This window comes from Loxodonta africana, chromosome 18 (assembly GCF_030014295.1).
Source record: "Loxodonta africana isolate mLoxAfr1 chromosome 18, mLoxAfr1.hap2, whole genome shotgun sequence".
In the NCBI taxonomy this organism is placed as follows: Eukaryota; Metazoa; Chordata; class Mammalia; order Proboscidea; family Elephantidae; genus Loxodonta; species Loxodonta africana.
This window is the reverse complement of record NC_087359.1, coordinates 58782909-58797167: the sequence shown is the minus strand read 5'-3', so window position 1 is coordinate 58797167 and position 14259 is coordinate 58782909. Positions and strand designations below refer to the sequence as shown.

Below are 14259 nucleotides of genomic sequence, written 5' to 3'. Positions count from 1 at the left end.
TCCTCCTGCTTGACTGGTGAAGGTTGAGAATCATCAGAAGGATCTCGAAGTTGAACTGGGTACTCCTGCTGAACTGAAGAAAGTTCAACCTCCTTAGGTGGATCTGGAGGCAGAACTAGGATGTGCTTCTCAGTTGAAAAGGGTCCAACTTCCTCAGGGGATTCTGGAGGTTGAACTGGGGCATCCCGTTGTGTTGGATAATGCTCAACCACAGGTTTAACTGATACATTAGGCAAGACTGAATGGTGAGCTTGAGGGTGACCTGGAGGTTGAATTGCCACTCCTTCATGCAATGAGGGTAGGGTTAAAACCTCATTTGGGGGTTCTGGAGGTTGAGCTGGGACCTCTAGTTGGACTGGAGAAAGTTCAACCTCCTCAGTGGGTTTTGGAGGCTTAGTTGGGTATTCCTGCTGACTTGGAGACGGTTTGACCTCCTCAGGAGGTTGAACTGAGGAAGGTTTCGCCTTTTCAGGAGTCTCCGGAGGCTGAGCTGGGACCTCTTGCTGGGTTGGACATGACTGTACGTCCTTAGTGGGTTCTGGAGTTAGGGTAAGCTGCAGATCAGCAGGTTTAACTGTAACATTGGGCAAGTTTGAAAGGTAAGGTTGATTCTGACCTGGTGGTAGAACTTCCTGATTTGTGGTAGATTGAGTTATAGCCTCTGTAGGGGGCTCTAGAGGTTTAGCTGGGGCCTCCTGCTGGACTGGAGAAGGTTCCACCTCTTCAGGGAGCTGTGCAGGCTGATGTGTGTCCCCCTGCTGTACTGGAGGAAGTCCAGCTTCCTCAGCGGGCTTTGTAGCCTGAGCAGGAGCTGCCTCCTGGGTTGAAGAAGGTTTAATTTCTTCAGAAGGTCTTAAAGGCACAGCTGGAAACTGCTGCTGGGTTAGAAAAGGTGCAATACCCTCAGTGTTCTTTGGAGGTTGTGCCTGGGCTTCATGATGTATTGGAGGTTTAACCTCTTGGGGAGGTTTTGGAGGTTGTGCTGGGGTTTCCTCCTGGACTGGAGAAGGTTTAACCCCCTCAGAAAGCTGTGGAGGCTGAGCTGGAGCCTCCTGTTGGCCTGGAGAAGGTTCAACTTCCTCAGAGGGCTTCAGAGGCTGTGCTGGGGCTTCCTCCTGGACTGGAGAAGGTTCAACTTCCTCAGAGGGCTTTGGAGGCTGAGCTGGAGCCTCCTGCTGGCCTGGAGAAGGTTCAACCTCATGGGGAGGCTTCGGAAGCTGAGATGGAGCTTCCTGCTGAACTGGAGAAGGTTTTACCTCATGGAGAGGTCTTGGTGGTTGTACTGGAACTTCCTCCTCGATTGGAGAAGGTTCAACCACCTCAGTGGGCTCTGGAGGCTGAACCGAGGCCTCCTGTTGGGCTGGAGAAGGTTTAGCCTCCTGGGGAGGCTTTGGTGGCTGTGCTGGTACTTCGTGTTGGCCTGGAGAAAGTTCATCCTCCTCAGGGAGCTCTGGAGGTGGAGCTGGGACCTCCTGTTCTGTTGGAGGTTGAGTTTCTTCGAGGGGCCTTGGAGGCTCAGCTGGAAATTCCTGCTGGTTTGGAGAAGGTTCAATACCCTCAGAGGGCTTTGGAGGCTGTGCTGCAACTTCCTGCTGCACTGGAGAAGGTTCGCCCTCCTCAGGGAGCTCTGGAGGTGGAGCTGGGGCTTCTTGCTCGGTTGGAGGTTTGATCTCTTGGGAAGGCTTTGGAGGGTGAGCTGGAGCCTCCTGCTGGAGTGGAGGAGGTTCAACTTCCTCAGAGGGATTCGGAGGCTGTGCTGGGGCTTCCTCCTGGAGTGGAGAAAGTTCAACTTCCTCAGAGGGCTTTGTAGGCTGAGCTGGGGCCTCCTGCTGGACTGGAGGAGCTTCAACCTCCTCAGAGGGCTTTGGAGGCTGAGCTGGAGCCTCCTGCTGGATTGGAGGAGCTTCAATGACCTCAGAGGGCTTTGCAGGCTGTGCTGGGATTTCCTGCTGGGTTGGAGGAGGTTGGACTCCCTCAGAGGGCTTTGGAGGTTGAGCTGGAGCTTCCTGCTGCACTGGAGAAGCCTCAAACTCCTCAGGTTGCTGTGGTGGCAGACCTGGAGTCCCCTCCTGTATTGATGGTTTAACCTCCTGGGGAGGCTTCAGAGACTGGGCTATGGCTTCCTGCTGCATTGGAGAAGGCTCAACCTCCTGAGATGGCTCTGGAGGTAGAGCTGGGGACTCCTGCTGGACTGGAGAAGTTCCAGCTTCCTCTAGAGGCTTTAGAGGTGGTGCTGGAGCTTCCTGATGGACTGAGGAAGGCTCAACCTCCTCAGGGGGCCCTGGAGTCTGAGCTGGGGTCTGCTGCTGGGTTGGAGAAGGTTTAACCTCCTGTGGAAGCATTGGAGGCTGTGCTGGGACTTCCTGCTGGACTGAAGAAGAGGCAACCTCCTCTGGGCTCTGTGGCGGCAGAGCTGGGGCCTCCTGCTGGGTGGCAGAAGCTTCAACTTCTTCAGTAGCATTTGGAGGCTGAGCTGGGGCTTCCTGCATGCCTGGAGAAGCTTCAACCTCCTCAGAGGGCTTTGGAGGGTGAGCTAGAGCCTCCTGTTGACCTAGAGAAGGTTCAGCTTCTTCGGAGGGCTTTGGAAGCTGAGCTGGAGCCTCCTGCTGGACTGGAGAAGGCTCAATTTCAACCTCCTCAGGTGGCTCTGGAGGTGGAGCTGGAGCCTCCTGCTGTGCTGGAGAAGCTTCGACCTCCTGGGGTGGCGTTGGAGGCTGAGCTGGGGCCTCCTGCTGGCTTGAAGAAGGTTTAACCTCCTGGGGAGGCTTTGGAGGCTGTGCTGGGGTCTCCTGCTGAGTTGGACATGATTGAACCTCCTTCATAGGCTCTGGGGTTAAGGTAAGCTCCATATCCACTGGTTGAATTGTGATATTGGACAAGATTGAATGGTGAGTTTGATTCTGACCTGGAGGTCGAAGACTCACCTCATGAGGCACTGAAGTCTGAGGTATAACCGCATTGGGTGGCGTTAGAGGCTGAGTCTGGGCCTCCTGCTGAGTTAAAGGAGGTTCATTCTCGTCAGGTGCCTCTGCAGTCTGAACTGGGGTCTCCTGCTCTGTAGGAAAAGGCTCTTCTACCTTAGGGGGCTCAGGAAGTTCTGTTGGGGCCCCTTGCTGGACTAGAGAAGGCTCTCGGATCTCAGGGAGCTCTGGAGGTTCAGCTGAAGTCTCTTGCTGGACTGAAAAAGGTTCTACCTCCTGAGGGGACTCTGGAGGCTGAGATGGGGCCTCCTGCTGGACTGGAGGTTTAACCCCTTCAGTGGTCTGCAAAGTCTCAGCTGGGACTTCCTGCTGGAGTAGAGATGGTTCCATCTCCTTACGGGGCTCTAGAGGCAGATGTGGGGCCTCCTCATGGGCAAGGTAAGGTTTTATTGACTGAGGGGCCTCTGAAGTCTGAGGGGCCCCTTGTTCAACTGAAGATTCCTCCTCCTCAGGAAGCTCAGGGTGTTCCACCATGGGTAGAGTAGGATCATATTCAGGGGGCTCTGGAGGCTGATCTGGGGACCCTAGGAATCCTGGAGGTAGGTTGTCTGGAGGATACACTATATCCAAACTTGGGTCTAGAAGATAGTCATCCACAGGCTGGTCTAGTTGGTTAGGTATTCTTGCAAATTGGCCTGAAGTTCCAACAACAATCTTAGCAAGCTGTCGATGCTGAGCCAGATCCTTTATGAGATTTGGGGGTGAAACAATAACCTTTGTTGGTTTTGAACTATGACTATCTAGAGGTGGAACAAGTATTTCAAATGACTGGTGACCTTCAGCCTGATTCATACCTTCTGCTTCAGTCTTACTTTTGAGTGGACGCAGAGTTATGGCCTCATTCTCATTCCAGTCTTGCATTGGAATCACCTTCGGGAACCTCCGACGGAGACGTGGGCCAGCAAACCGATTCCAGCTGGGGGGCAGCTGTGGAGCCGAAACTGTGTTCAAAGTCTTAGAGAATTCCTGAGGCCAGGCCAACATCTGGGCTGGAGCCGGGGACTCCACGTAGTCAGAGCCCCCTGGCTCGTCTGGGGCTGTAAGCGCAGGGGGAGATTTGAGTGGGACAACAGGGGAGGGTAAAGACCAGGGTTCGGGCAGCCCTGGGGGGTCAGAGTTCAGCTGGTCCAGGTCCCGGGCCCACTGTGGAAGTGGTGGCGCCTGGACCAGCAGCCACACTGATTGCAGCGAGAGCAGGACCCATGGGGCCCAGAGTCGCAACTGGGACATGACACGCGGAGGGTACTGGGCGCAGCTCTCCTAGCGGGAGCCGAACCGTTATGAGAGACCAAGACAGACGCGCAGGGTTACCCACCGCGCGCCCCACCCTTTATTTATGACACCTTTGTTTACGCACCACCTTTATTGAGGTGCGTCAGAGACCAGGCCCAAGCCACTATGGTGAGGCCTTTTCCTAGAATCACTGCGGCCCAGGCTTCCCTTCTCCTGCAGAGGTGACTGGATTTCACGTGCCCTCCCTCTCCCTCAAACCAACAGAGGATTAGGGCTCTTTCTGTCCCCCCTCCCTGCCCTCAGCTTCCAGCCTCAGAGACAGAGAGCTTCACCAGCCTCTCTGCATAGTCAAAAGTGCTAGTCAGTTTCTGGCAGCCAGACCTCTTCTTCCTCCAAACTGAAATCGAGACATTCTTCCACTCTGTGGCGGAACTGCTTTCAAGAAAAGCACCTGACCTGCAAAATGAACTCTATTTAGTGTGGCCAAGAGGGCAACGAACACACATTACAGTTATTTTACTCTAAAAGGCTGCTATTTCCTCAAGTCTCCATATCCTCTTTGTTCCATAGTTGATTATTAACTCACCACTCTATCAGGTAGGGGCTACCACTAACCAGTGAGGATGCCAAACTTCCTGTAGGAAGGCCTTAGGGAGTGGGCAGTTTGGTCTGAGAGTGAGGGACTGAATCCGAGTGCACAGCACTTTACATTGGCATGGAAAAACTTGCCCATCCCACCTTGACTCAACACAGCCATTAATTCAGAAAAAGTAACAACCCCACTTTTCAGAGGTCCACCTTTGCCTACAAGGAGAAGGATGTTAAAGTCAGCATGTTAAAGGCTTCTCTTGAATACTGTAACCAAGACCTGTTTGTTTCCTTTATAGCCCTTCTTATAAGCATGTATTTTCTTATTTATTTGCTAGCACAACCCCTAGGATGTAAACTCCAAGACTGGGAGGCTTTATGGTGTTATTCCCAGTGCCTAGCATATGGCTTGGCACATAGTCATGGTTTTAAAATTGAACCAATTTCAAGATTGGTCTCATAAGGATGGGTCTTTTGTTTTAATCAGGCTTCTGAAATCTTTGGCATCAACGTTGAATCCCTTCCTCTTATATTTAACAGGAAGCTAGACTTTTTTCCTTCTAAGTTTATCTTGTTGTTGAGAGTATACATTGCAAAGCATAAACTAATCCAACATTTTCTACATGTACCATTTAGTGACACTGATTATATTCTTCAGGTTGTGCAACCATTCTCACCCTCCTTTTCCAAGTTGTTCCTCCCTTATTAACATCACCTCACCGCACCCTAAGGTTCCTATCTAATCTTTCAACTTGCTGTTGTCAGCTTGATTCCATATAGATAGTTCTTATACAACATAATGCTCAAGGCAGGCCTTTTTTACTATTTATGCTGAACTACTCTTCGGTTTTAAGATGACTCAGGGGACATTTTTTGTTCAACATTTAAAGTTTATCTCAGGGCAATAGTTTCAGGGTTCATCCAGCCTCCATGGCTCCAGAAAGTCTAGAGTCCCTGAGAATTTGAAATGCTGTTCTGCATCTTCCCCCTTTGGATCAGGATTCTTCTGCAGAATCTTTGATCAAACTCTTCAGTAATGGTAGCCAGGCAACATCCAGTCCTTCTGGTGTCCCAGCAAAGGAGGCAGAAAATGGAGGCAATTAGCCACACATTCCATATCCTCCTCCTATTCCTGACTCTTCTTCCTCTGTTGCTCCAGGTGAGTGGAGACCAATTGTTGTGCCTTGGATGGCTGCTTGCAAGCTTTTAAGGCCCCGGGCACTATGCGGTGAACTAGGAGGAACAACAGAGCACTAAATTTGCTATTAGGCCAATTAACTAGGACGTCCCATGAAAACATGACCCTAAACCTCCAAACCAAGAAACCAAATTCCCTGAGGTTTTTGGCTGTACAGAAGCAGCCTCAGCAGCTCCTCTTTCTTCTTCTTCTTGTTTTTGTCATTGTTGTAAATACATCCATAACACAACTTCTGCCAATTCAACTTTTTACAGGTGTACAACTTACTGACGTTAATTACAGTAATCGGGTGTGTAGCCCTACCCTGAATCAATGTGATTTAGGAAGGTAGACTTCTTAAAGCCCAGTCTTGGATAAACCTGAAGTTCCCTTGACTGGGCTTTCTTTAAATTAATTAAAATAATTATTTTACTGGGAAAAACCTTCAAATACTTTTTCAGAAGGGAATGGCCTCCTCTTTCTCTACCTTCTTATCTTCAAATCAAAACACTTTGCAACTTTGGGGTAAGCTAAGTAATCAAATATCTGGCCCCCAAATTAGGGTCCCATTGATCCAGGTCCATGAAACACATCTTCCTGCTCCTAACTTTTTTTATTATTTTTATCACTGTTTCTAAAGAAAACATCTCACAGGTAGTAAAGTTGTTTAAGAAACTACCTTGGCAGCTTAATGCCTAAGCTGGGGCATTCATATCACAGATCTACAAAAGGGTTCTTCAGCCAGCTTCCCAGGCGCTCACTCGATCCGAAGTCAGCGCTGCAGCTCTAACTTTCCTCCTCGGGGGGCCAATCTACAGACTGGAATCATACATCCTCAGAGCTGGGGGTCCTCCCAGAGTGGGAGAGGGACCCGAAATGCCCTCCCAGCAAGCCAGGCCAGAAGACCCCCAGACGGAGAGGAAGCTTTTTCCTTTCCTTACCCTGGTTAACTCCCCTCACGGCCACCAGGGACCCTCAGAGCATTCGCTTTCCTTGATGCATGGAGCCCCTCGTATGTTGTAGACAGCCATGCTATTCTCCCCCACCCTTTCCTACCCTGGCTACCCCTACCCACCTCCCAGTTCTGGCCTCTTCTTCTTGTATCTTCTTCAGCCCCCCTGTACACAGTCCACTAAGTCAGCATTTCTTAGTATGTCTCTCCCAGTTCTGAGTTTGGGATTCCAGCTGGGGCCAGAGCACTGCTACTAACCGCCCCAGCACCACCTCCCTAGATCTGAATTCCTTCCTCTATTAATACAGCCAAATTCTGTACCCGGTGTTGTCTCATAGGGAATTAAGAGTCAAAAAGACCCCAGTTGTTTTTTGGATAAACAGTGGTAAGAGTGGGCCTGCTCTGATTCTACTTATGCAATTGATTTTTTAAAGCTAAAAGATGGTGGACACAAATTCAGATTTGTCTTCTAGTCTCAGCTGTCATTCCGGCCTAAGGGTGTTTCTCAGGGTATTTACTTTCTTCCTGCCTCCCTTGAAATGGCAAATTCCTCTGTTACCATCTAATGGTTGGAAGAAAAAAAGGTGCACAACTTCCAGAGCCAAGATGCAGGAATCTTATTCCAGTGACAGACGGAACCTTTGTGTTTGAAGCAAATTACACAAAGAAGAGATTAACTCTTTAACTCAGTAATCAATGAAAGTTTTGTGATTTGAACATGGAGAAACCTAATTCTTTGTTGCATATGCTAGTTAACATTAAAGCTCTTCAAAATCTCATAAATTAAACCATTAAACTTTAGTCAGACAGAACTTTCGAAAGGGGAAAGATAACTAATTTCTTTCCCTTTTACACTTCTGGAACTGTTACTTTTACTTTAAGACAAAATTACTATTATTATTATTATTTTCTACACCAGCTGCACTAGTTCTCTTTCCAAAGGGGTGTGGGGCTTTCTCCACTGCTGTGGCCTTGGTCTCCCACCTTTTCTTCGTTTTCTTGGGGGATGGCCTTTAGCCTGCAAGGCAGCGTTTAGGAAGGCTGCCTGGCAATTTGGTCTGTAAATCTTTTTCCTTATCTCACTTAGTGTTTGCTTGGCAGGCCAGTCTCATTAGCTGAAAGATTTTTAACCCTATACCTCCTTCTATTTCTGACGCTTTCTTTTTCCTTAACTGATCATAACGAAAGACTTGTTAGTGTTTAGAAATGTACACTAGGGGTGAATCTCCTGGTATGTTCTCTTGATTTTGCATTCTAATTATCTGTTCCCAAGAAATTAGCTTTTTCTTTTTATGGGTAGTTGATACCACTAGCTTTTTGTTTTAGTCCATAGGAATTTATTTGTCTCTTGTCTTGCAGCCAAGAATTTTCTCAGCTCTGGGAGAGAACCTCTTTTTTTTCAGGCCCAATCAGTAGGTTCTCAGGAGTCTCTATAAGTATGTTTTAATTTAATCTGAATATTTTTCACCAATTAATTTCTATGCATTACATATAAATGACACATAAGACACAGACAGAGGCAACAGAGATAATCTTGCAGTCTCAACCTCTCATACAGCCCCGGTCACACACAGAATTCACACATGAGATGAACAGATAAACAGAGAGCACTCGGACCAGACAAGCCAGAAAGGGAGAGGGGAAACGAGGATGGTTTCAGTGAGGTCCAACACATTGCTAGGAATATCTGACTCTCCACTTCTATCCTCCAGTTGCCTCTTATCCCCAGTACCAGGTGGGGGTGTTTCAATCTCTCAGTCTAAACAGATAGAGATGTTTACATCTACTCCCCAGAACCAGGGTGCACGAACCAGAGACAGACAACATCTAGACACACAAAATTGACAGCTGTTATTATACCTGCCCAAACTCTAGAGTCACCAAGAGTCCCTCTGTGTGATCAAAAATGCAATAATGGGACTGCACTGGTAGAAACACACTAACTGGGCAAAAGGCCAGGATAATCACCCACCAGCTGGCACTTAATCAAAAGGAAAATAAAATGGAGAGGAAAGTGAGATAAAGAGGAGAGTCAATTATCAGTTTTGCAGAGTATATCAAGTCTAACAGATCTTGGGGTGACTCCCCCCATAGCAGACTACACCAGGTCTAATGGATCCTGGGATGACTCCCTCACCGCAGAAGCCCTGTCTCTATCGAGGTGAATCACTCCACTCGTGAGACTCCCCGGATTGCCCAGGTCTGGGCAGGCCGCTTTTCAACTCCATCTGGGAAGTGTATCTATTAAGCATGCCTGCTTTACCAGGTTTACCAGATCTGGGGGCCAAGCTCCTCACTGTAAATGTCAGGTCTGGACTCTCAGGCTCAAGAAAAACAAACAGGTCGAGACAGAGAGAAATATCCTTTGTTCTTATGGAAACTCAGATGAGAGGAGTAGGCACAGAGATCTAATCACCAGAGGGAGGGACACAGGACAGGTGATGTCCTGGTAGCTGCTTGTCTGTCAGGGTTTAGTAGGTCTCCTTATCTGCCCCCACACCCTGGTCTGAGGAAAAATATCAGTCCTGCCGCGGTTGCCAACTCTGTTACAGGGCAAAGTTTCCCAGTTCGAGACTAAGCCCTGCCTAGGTTCTTGCCTTCTTCTGACCAAGAATGACCAGGAGAGTCTCAGAGGTTCCACACGAACGAAGGTTTAATAGGGATATAAGGAAAGTAAAATGCTCAAGGGGGGTTTCTGCCTACACTAGCCTCCAGTCTCTCACTGGACAAAGGATGTCTTAAGGCTTATAAATGCATTAGAAAGGCATTAACTTTATTCATTAGATGGGTGGAGATTTCTAGGGGAAGGATTATGGAAATCACACGTGGGCGCAGTTAGAATTCAAGACGGACTTCCTCAAAGAGGTTGTTGGAACTAAGATGGAGTCTGTCACAAAGGCTGCCGGGATGTCAAACAGGACTTATTCTGGGATGTTGTGCATGTGTGATGCCTCTGGATCTTGGTTTGAGCCCCAGCGTGGGGTCCCTGTTCATGTTTGTCTCATGTGAAAGGTCATTCATAGGCCTCGTTGATCTTTACTGCACAGGTTCTGAACCTTGAGGCCTTGAAAAACAACTCAGAAGGATTATCCCTAGCTTATAGCTGGTCAAGCACACAGAGCCTTGAAATGTAGCCCCTTATCTTGTCTAAGCACCTAGTTTGTTAATCACAAGTAGTTTTCTGGTGCCAGCAGCAAAAGTTATATGGTGGTCTGCACTTAGGTTTAGATTCAGAGCCTAATTACAGCTGGTCAAGCACACAGGGCCTTGAGATGTAGCCCTTATTTAATTCAGCCGGCCCGATCTCTTCTCTGTCTTACACACACCCACCCTGTGCTATGCAATGCTCTGGCTGGGCTTGGGCAGCATCCTGTAATTACACTCAGTTGCATTTCTGCACCCCATTCATTTCTCAGTCTGTCATACACTGGTGGCTTGTGTGTTGCTGTGATGCTGGAAGCTATGCCACTGGTATTTCAGATATCAGTAGATTCAGCTGTGGTGGACAGGTTTCAGTGGAGCCTCCAGACTAAGACTAGGAAGGAAGGCCTGGCGATCTACTTGCAAAATTTTACCAATGAAAGCCCTGTGGATTACAACAGACTGTTGCCCAACACTGCGCTGGAAGACGAGCCCCTAGGTTGAAAGCACTAAAAATACACAGTGGCCACTACAGCGGACTCCAGCATACCCACAATACTGAAGATGTGACAGGGCTAGGCCGCTTTCAGTTCTGTTTGTACATGGGGTCTCTGGGAGTTGGAGCTGACTCAGGTGAAGCTAACAACAGCATTTCCGCAGCAAAACATGAATATTCGTAAGTGGGATAAATAAAGATGATCCAGGGCTTGCAGGGAGCTCTGGTGGTTCAGTGGTTGAGCGCTCTAAAGCTAACAGAAAACGTCGGCGGTTCAAAGCTACCAGGCACTCTTCGAGGAGAGAAGTGACAGTCTGTTTCTGTAAAGATTACAGCCTAGGAAACCCTATGGGGCAGTTTTCTACGCTGTCCTGTGGGGTCGCTATTAGTGGGAATCCACTCGACGGCAACTGGTTTGGGTATCAATGACATCGCAACAGTTCAAGTCAAATTTTGCCACCAATCGAGTTACAAAAAACCTTTGGCCTCCCAGAGTTTTGGCATTTTGGACATGCATCATCTGCATTGTGAGTCTGTACCATGCTGGTTTTGGGGGCTGAGGAAGGTGAGCCTCGGTACCCTGTGTGAACGAACTGATCCAGGGGACACTGGGTGTCAAGCCCCACACTAAGCGGGTCTCCTTGCACTCCTACTCCTCGCCTGGTAACGCACCTGGTCCGGGCGCTCCTCCCGCGGCGGCCCACGCACGTCCTGGATGGCCTTGCTGATGTTTTCTGGGCCATTGCTCGCCAGGCACCGCGGACACACCCAGGTGCCCGCCACCTGCAGGCCCTGGAGCTGCCCGCGCTCCGGAGGAGGTCGGCAGGGGCGCAGCGGCAGGAGCCAGGTAGTCCAGGGACTGGGCGGGCCGCACAGGCGCAGGGGGCCCCAGGTACAGGCAGGCAGGCGTGGCGACAGTTTGTCGCGCTGGGCGGCACAGGGAGCGTGCGCGGCGCGGTGGCTCGGTGGGGGCGCCGTCCGGGTCCGAAGGCGTCGGCGCGCTCAGGAACCGGTAGTCGTAGGCGAGCGGCTCTGGGCTGTGGGCCCGCGTGGGGCGTTGGCGGGGCGGACAGCAGCGGGGCCGCCGAGCGGCGACAGATCACGCACGCACTGCGCGCGCAGGTAGAAGGGGCGCCCGCCGGGCTCGCGCCGCAGGTGCCACCAGGGCTCCGTACTGCGGCTCAGCAGCTGGTAGCGCTCGTTGGGCTGGGTGGCGACGCGGCGCCCATCCTTGGCGGTGTACTCAAAGGGGTGCTCCACCAACAGGTACACGTCCCCCTCGACGTCCGCCGCCATCGCCGCCTGGGCGCTTCCCTGAGGGCAGCAGGGTGGGGCGGGGTGGGGGAGGACATGGAGGTCAAGGCTGCGGAGCAGGGAAGAGCACCGCAGGGGGTGGGAGGAGGCCTGGGTTCGAATCCAGATCCTGGACTTACCCTGTGCGCCCGGGACTCCGTTTCCCTATCCCTAAATTGGGGGCCTCGAACAAGAAAATCTCGAAGGCTCGGGTTCTTACACTCCATGATGGACTAACAACACCCCGTTCATTCTGTGGCGTTGGTTATGACATTCGAGCCTCGCTTGTGTCTCGTGGTGGGAAGGTTGGGGTAATACTGCTCCAGCTGTACTGCCAGGGAGGCCTGGGCTCAAAGAGTTGGGGTGATCGATAGCACAGTTGCCTAAAAACTGACTGGGCCTCAGTGTCCCCGTCTGTAAGGTGGAAAGAACTGTCCATTGCCTACAGCTCCTGCTGCCCGCTGGTCCCGCCTCCTGGAGTCCGCAGGGAGCCCTCGGACGGCCCAGCAGCGCCCCCTGCCGCCAGGAGTCTGAGGATGCAACTTGGCGGGTCAGGGCCTAGGCGCGGGCTCTGGGGGCGGCTCCCTGTCCGCTCTGCCCCTGAGATACCCCTGTCCGGCTTAGTCCCAGGGTGAGGGCGGCAGGGCTGCATCTGCCAAGGCGGGGAAACCTGTTTTCTCGGTTTCTCCCTAAAACTTAGCAGCCTCGCCGCATACGTGAACCTGGTGCTCGGCCCCCGCTAGACAGGACCGGGCCGCCCCTGCCCTCTAGCTCCCACCTCCGCTCCCATCCTGCCCGGTAATGCCTACATGCTCCATTACAGTGACCCCTAGAAAATGGACTTTGTGACAGTGACTACCCGTGCGGTGACACCCCCTTCCCACCCCCCCAAAATCAAATCCACAGCTGTCAAGTGAATTCCGACTCAAAGCGACCGCCAGGACCCTCCAAAGTTCTCCAGCAGTGAACACAAGTCCCCGCCACTCCAAGGCTGCCCCAGCCCTGCTCCTAGTGGATCGGGGGAGGGGACAGAGCCTCACTGTAAATCTGCCTGCGTTCCCATCAGAGCGAGGAGTTGGTATCCTCCCCCGGAAGTGGTTGTCACTTCAAGCTCTTCCACTGACCACAACTTGTCCTGTCCCAAAAGGTTGCCAGGGACCAGCAGCCTAAAGCCCGGCCGCCTACGAAAGCTGAGAGACCCCAGGAACAGGGTCAGGGCGCATAGTGATCCCTCTCTAGTATTTCTCAAGCTTTCCTCGATGCGGGGAAGGAGTGTAAACCGAGTCACTGAGCACACTGAGCTCCGGAGGTGGGATCAGTGAGGGGCCCAGAACTGAGCCAACAAGTCCTAAGGCAGAGGACATCCCCTCACCCCACCTCACCCGGGACCCTCAGCCGCGCACTCACTTGGGCAGGGCCGGCCTCAGGGCTCCCATGAGCTGGATGGGCGGAGCTGGCGGGTGGATGCAGGTTAGGTCACTGTACTGGGCTTCCAAGGGCAAGGTTGAGAGCACCGGGACAAGGAACTGGAGAGGGGAGCAAAGAGGGAGAGGGATGCTCAGGAGGCACCAGGCTGGCTCCAATTTCCAAAGTAGCTGTCCCTGGGAGGGGCTGAATGCTGCTGCCTGGGCCCATGGGGACGCTTGGGACGGGGCACCGAGAGAGAGGAGACGTGGGAGAGTGGGCACCGACTTGAGGGGCTGTATCGGGACGGATTTGCTCCTCTGGAGTCCCTGCGCCCTGGGCGTGCAGCGCCAGGACACCCGGCCGAGCTCCACCCGGATCGGAGTGCAGCTGTCAGTTCTGTGAATCTCCAACTCCAAGCCCTCTCCAGCCTATTGTAGCATCACCTGCCCCGTTCCACCTCCTCTCTCCTTAGGCCCTTGCCTGGCGCAGCCGCGCTGGGCCTAGAAATACCCGGAGCCGGGTTCCCACGTCAAGGACGCCCACGGAGAGCAGTGTCCCGCAGTGGGCAAGGCGGGGACCCGGATCTCGGCTTCCTCCCCGACTGTCGGGAGAGAAGAGAAGGGGAGCGATGGGGGAGCAAGGAGGCTCCCGGAGCTTAAGGACAGACGCCTGCCACGAGGCGCCCTGTCCCGGGAGGCGCGAGTCACAGTGGCACCACCTCCTGGGTAGGCGCTGGGGGCCGGGGCCTTTGCCCCTCCAGCCCCCAGGCCTGGGGCAGCCCTGGGCTCCCCGTTCCCAAGACGGATCTGTCCTGTGGCTCCGCTCCCGGGCTCGAGCACCTCGGACCCACGCCTGGCGCGCTGGGGAGAGGGGAGGGCAGCGGTCACGTGCCCCCAGTCCTACAAACCATCCGCAAGGCTCTATGCCAGCCTCCCGGCCCTGCACCTCTGGGCACCAGCTTGCGTCCAGCGCTTCCTCCTTGGCTGCCTGG

General features: G+C 52.3%; 1 pseudogene; it reads right to left on the bottom strand.

Annotated features, from left to right (window-relative positions):
- Positions 1-5000: 5000 nt before the first annotated feature.
- Positions 5001-11864, bottom strand: LOC135228018 (rho GTPase-activating protein 27-like; annotated as a pseudogene).
- Positions 11865-14259: the final 2395 nt, after the last annotated feature.